This window comes from Ceratotherium simum, chromosome 15 (genome assembly GCF_057802395.1).
Source record: "Ceratotherium simum simum isolate JZ-2026a chromosome 15, ASM5780239v1, whole genome shotgun sequence".
Taxonomy (NCBI): Eukaryota; Metazoa; Chordata; class Mammalia; order Perissodactyla; family Rhinocerotidae; genus Ceratotherium; species Ceratotherium simum.
The window spans coordinates 27,687,278-27,693,277 of NC_141914.1; positions in this window are offsets into that span (position 1 = coordinate 27,687,278).

Consider the following 6,000-nt stretch of genomic DNA (forward strand, 5'->3'; position numbering starts at 1 on the left):
TAGAGTTGAAGCCCCCGTATACCCTTGCCTGGGGTTTGATTCTTTTCCTTTCTCTTCCTCTCCAGAATCTGGTGCTTTTCTTTCCTGTGTTTTTAAAACTTTTCTGCATATGCATGATTCCATAAAGAAGGTTTAGCATTGTTTTGCATATTTACAAACTATATACATATACCATAATACTGCTTATGTCCTTTTGTAACATTATGCCTTGTGACTTATCCATACTTAAACATAGAGCTGTTAACTCATTTTAAATTACTGTACAGTATTCCATTTTCAAATATATTACAGTCTATCTATTCTTCTGTTGATGACCATTTAGGTTATTTCCATTTTTTTATCATTATGAACAAAGCATTCTGTACATATGCTATGGTCTTTCTAGGATATGTTAATGGAAATGGCATTTTTGATTTATAGGTCATGGTCATCTTCACGTTTGTTAGGTATTGCCTAATTGATTATCAAAATATTTGGACTGGGACCGGCCCTGTGGCATAGTGGTTAAGGTTTAGCGTTCTCCACTTCGGTGGCCTGGGTTCACAGATTCAGATCCTGGGCCTGGACCTACACCGCTCGCCAGCAACCATGCTGTGGCAGCAACCCACATACAAAACAGAGGAAGATTGGCAGAGATGTTAGCTCAGGGCGAATATCTTCCTCAAGCAAAAAGAGGAAGATTGGCAACGGATGTTAGCTCAGGGCCAATCTTCCTCAGCAAAAAAATATATATATTTAGACCAATTTACTCTCACCAGCAATATTTCTGTTTATCAAGCAAGGGCAAGGGCAAACCCCACAGAACATACATGGTACAGGCATATTTCAACCTGCAGGTATAAGGGGTACACGTAGTACCCCAGATTCTGACCATTTCCTGGGGAAGTGTGCTTAGGCCAGGCACAGCTGGATGCACCATGAATTCTCTACAGGAGAGGGACTCCAGATTTATGTTGCCTCACACATTTATAGAGGCGTATGGAGGAATCAGGACCATCTGACCAAGCTGGCTTTGTGATTAAGGTTTCAGCCTTCCTGCCATGAGAAATGTGTGAGAAATAGCCCAATAATTCAGAGACCTTATAGAACAGAGGCTTTGTAGCCCTCGCTGAAGAGCCAACTCATTGCTAGGCTACTTGAGAGAGACTCACCACTGTCATCTTGTTGACAAACTGGTTTCTCTCTCTACATCACACCTCTGGCCCTGGGGGCTTATTAAATGGAGGCCTTCCGCCCCAGGGCATGTATTAATTGACAACAATGTGACAAGTTTGCATCATGGGCTGTGAAAGGTATAAAAGGGGCTTCTTGTCCATTTCTGCAAAACAAGGGGAAAAATAGTGTTTAAAAACTTTTTAATATAGGCCTTTAATCTATTAGAATTTATTTTGGTTACTGAGAAAGTAGAAATTTCATTGTTTAAAAACATATGATTAACGTGTTATCCCAGTCTTATTTATTGAATAGGTTATGCTTTCCTCCATTGATTTGCAGTGCCCCCTCTGTCACTTATCAAGTTTCCATATATACATGGGTCAGTTTCTCGACTCCCTGTTCTATTCCTTTGGTGTATTTATCTGCATATAGGCTAACACCGTACACTCTTAGTTATTCTTCCTTTATGATCAGTCTCCATTTTTGAAAGGACAAGTCCCTCAACCTTGTGATTTTTAAAAATGGTTTTGGTTATTCTTGGCCCTTTGCTCTTGCGTATGAATTCAGGCCTAGGTTGTCAAGTTACTGGAAAATTCTGTTGTGATTTGTAGAAAAATAGAAAATATAAATCAATATACACATTGAATTAATAGATTTGGGAAGAACTGATATCTTTATGATAAAGAGCATTCCCATCCACGATCATGGCATATCTCACCATCTTTTATATCTTTCAATATTATCTTTGAGGGTACAATAATTAGATAGGGTTCCCCACTTGGGTTTGGAAGAAAGTGAGAAATAAAAGAGGCCAAAATATCACCTTTACTGCTGATAGTAACCAGGTTAGAGGATGTGGCTCTAGGTCAGATAGCCATGTGCTTGGTAGATCAAGCTAACAAATATTAGTAAGCGTTCAAAAGATTTGTACGAATAACCTAATAAATATAACTATATATAGGACACTGTCAGCAGTTTGCTCCCCAAGAAGAAAACAGAACTGAGCTTAGCATTATTCTTCCTAAATTTACTGATTATTTAACATCACTCTGTCCTCCAAGGAGCAGAAGAAGTAAAGGGGCAGAGAGACTGATCATCACACCAGGAGAGCTCCTTTCAAATGGGTGGACTCTTACAGATAGGAAAGAAGCATCCTTTCCTTACAGACACCTACGCTGTTTGGTTTTCTTAATTGAGAATAGAATTTGTTTCCCATTACATTTTTTCCTTGGTTATTATGGGTATGTAGGAATTCTATTGATTTATCTACGTGAACTCATTTTCAGCAAACTTGAAACAACCTTGTGAGATAGGTACTGTTATTACTCCTCTTTTAGATGAAGAAACTGAGGCAATGGAGGGTTTACGTAACTTGCTCAAGGTCACAGACCTAGAAAGTGGTAGAGTCTGGCTCTGGTCTAGGCAGTCCGATTCCAGAGTCATCACTCTAAATCCTCACGCAAACTTCTTTCACACTAATGCGTGGTTTCCATCATATGGATGACTCATCATTTATTTACTATTTATAAATTATTTATTTATTTATTTAGTTTCTATCGATGGCCATTTAGTTTATTCCCAGTCTTTCTTTAAAGATTTTATTTATTTTATTTTTTCCCCCCAAAGCCCCAGTGGATAGTTGTATGTCGTAGCTGCACATCCTTCTAGTTGCTGTATGCGGGACTCGGCCTCAGGATGAACGGAGAAGTGGTGCCTCGATGCGCACCCGGGATCCGAACCCGGGCCACCAGCATCGCAGCGCGCGCACTTAACCACCAAGCCACAGGGCCGGCCCCGCAGTCTTTCTTTATTACAGATACACTACAATGAATAACCTTGTACATATGTCATTTTATTTATTTATTTATTTTTATAATTTTATTTATTTGTTTTTTTCCCCCAAAGCCCCAGTAGATAGTTGTATGTCATACATAGCTGCACATCCTTCTAGTTGCTGTATGTGGGACGCGGCCTCAGCATGGCGGGAGAAGCGGTGCGTCGGTGGGCGTCCGGGATCCGAACCCAGGCCGCCAGCAGCGGAGCGCGCACACTTAACCGCTAAGCCACGGGGCCGGCCCTACATATGTCATTTTAAACACATGTAGGATGAATTTCTAGCAAAACCACATGTCCTAGGTTCATCTTGCACTTTTCTTGCCCCAGACCTGCAATCTATTGTTTTAACAAGGAGCCTGGTTTCTTTTAGTAGGGAATGGTATTTAGAAACCAATATCTAGGCATATATCTTTTAGTGAGACTCTCTTAATCTCTGAATGTCTAGAAAATGTCTTCATTTTGCCCTCACTCTTGAATAAGTTTGACTAGTGAAACAAATTCTAAGTTAGCAGTTCCTTTTCCTTAGAACTTTGAAAATATTACTCCATTATTTTCTGGCATGAATGGCTGCTGCTAAGAAGTTTGCCATCAGTCTAATTATCACTTCTCTGTAGTTAATCTTTTTTCTCTAAAATCTGTTAAGATATTTTCTTTATCCTTATTATTCCATGATTTCACTTCAGTGTGCTCAGATATGTATTTATTTTTATTTGTCTTGCTTGGGACTCAGCATGCACTTTTCATATGATGGCTCACATTTTTCTTCAATTCTAGAAAATTTTCAACAAATTTTTTATAGCTTTATTGAGATATCATTTACATACCATAAAATTCACCATTGTAAAGTATACAATTTGGTGGTTTTTAGTATATTCACAAAGTTGTGCAAGCATCACCACTATCTAATTCTAGGACATTTTTGTTACAGCAAAAGAAACCCCATACCTGTTAGCAGTCACTCCCCATTTCCTTCTTCCCCCATTCCCTGGCAACCACTAACCTACTTTCTAACTCAACAGATTTGCCTATTCTGGACATTTCATATAAATGGAATCATATAATATGTGACCTTTTATGTCTGACTTCTTTCACAGCATAATATTTTTGAGGTTCATTCATGTTATAGCATATGTCAATACTTCGTTCCTTTTTTATGGCAGTATAATATTCCATGGTATGTACATGCCACATTTGTTTACCTATTCTTCAGCTGATGGATATTTGGGTTTCTACTTTTTGGCCATTTGGCCATTGTGAATAATGCTGCTATGAACATTTGTGTGGATGCTTTTATACGAACATATGCGTGAACATATGCTTTTAATTCTCTTAGGTGGAATTCTCTAGGAGTAGAATTGCTGGATCATATGGTAACTCTGTTTAAATTTTTGAGGAATGGCCAAACTGCAGTGGCTGCAGCATTTTACATTCCCACCAGCAGTGTATGAGTGTTCTAATTTCTCCATATCCTCACCAAGACTTGTCCTTTTTTGTTGTTGTTGTTAATTCTAGCCATCCTAGTGTGTGTAGAGTGGTATCTTGTGGTTTTTAACGATGTTGAACATCTTTTTATGTACTTATTGGCATTTATTTGTTTTCTTTGGAGAAATGTCTATTCATATCCTTTGTCCATTTTTAAATTGGAAAATTTGTCTTTTTATTGTTGAATTGTAGGAGTTCTTTAGATACTCTAGAATAATGGTGTCCTCTTGAAGTACAAAAATTTTTAATTTGATGAAATCCAATTTATCTATTTCTTCTTTTGTCAGTTGGACTTTTGATGTCATATCTAAGGAATCATTGCCTAATCCAAGGTCATAAAGATCTGCTCCTTTGTTTTCTTCTAAGGATTTGACAGTTCTAGCTCTTACCTTTAGGTCTATGGTCATTTGGAGTTAATTTTTGTTTACGGTGTGAGGTAGGGGTCCAACTTCATTCTTTTGCATGCAGTAATACACATGAACTACTAATTTTTTATTTTTCCCCCAAAGCCCCAGTATATAGTTGTACGTCATAGTTGCACAGCCTTCTAGTTGCTGTATGTGGGACGCGGCCTCAGCATGACTGGAGAAGCGGTGCGTTGGTGCGCGCCCAGGATCCGAACCCGGGCTGCCAGCAGCGGAGTGCACGCACTTAACCACTAAGCCACGGGGCTGGCCCCTGAACTATTAATTTTAAAAAGAATTTCTTCTTCACCACTCTCTCCATTCTTTTCTTGTGAGACTTTTAAAAGATATTAGAAACTCAATCTATTCTTCATGTCACTTGGCTGCTGTTACATGGTTTTTTACTTTAAAAAATTTCTTCATAGTGTTTACTCCTCTGTCATGTCTTAATTCATAAATTTTCTCTTTGCACTTCTATCTGCTGAATTTTTTAAATCATTGAATAACTATTATATTTCCAAGATTTCTAAGTTTTTTATGATTAATAAATAAGCCATTTAATTAATTTTTTAAAAATATGCAATATAGGCACATTGTACAAAATTCAAAAGATATAAAATATAATGAAGAGGTTAGGGTTTTTTTATACCTACCTGTTCTTGTTTCATTGTTGTCAGTTTTTGTTTCATGATTTTGTATCTGTATAATGCATGTTATTCATAGAGCTAGAAGAGTAGGAGGGATAGGGTAAAAGCACTGACACTGAAAGGGCAGTGGGAAGGAAAAAAAGGAGAGTTTGGGGACAATGAAGTGTTTAGTTTGATAGGAGTGCAGCCTGTGCAAGGAAGTCTAGTGGGAGGCAAGACTGAAAAGGTAGGTTGGAGTCAGTCTGTGGACTTTGCAACAAAAGGTGAGAAAAGGATAGTTGAAGATTCTGTACATTATTCTCTCAGTCATGTAGTCTTTGTAGATTTTTTCCCCACACAACAAACACTGTGACTTAAGAAGGTTAATATGTTTTAGATAGGCCAAAGGGAGAGGCCGGGCAGCCTGGGCCTCATTAAAAGCCTTCTGTCTCAGGGAAGTACTGTCCCCTTGCTCTGTCTTGACCTCTTTTAACAGG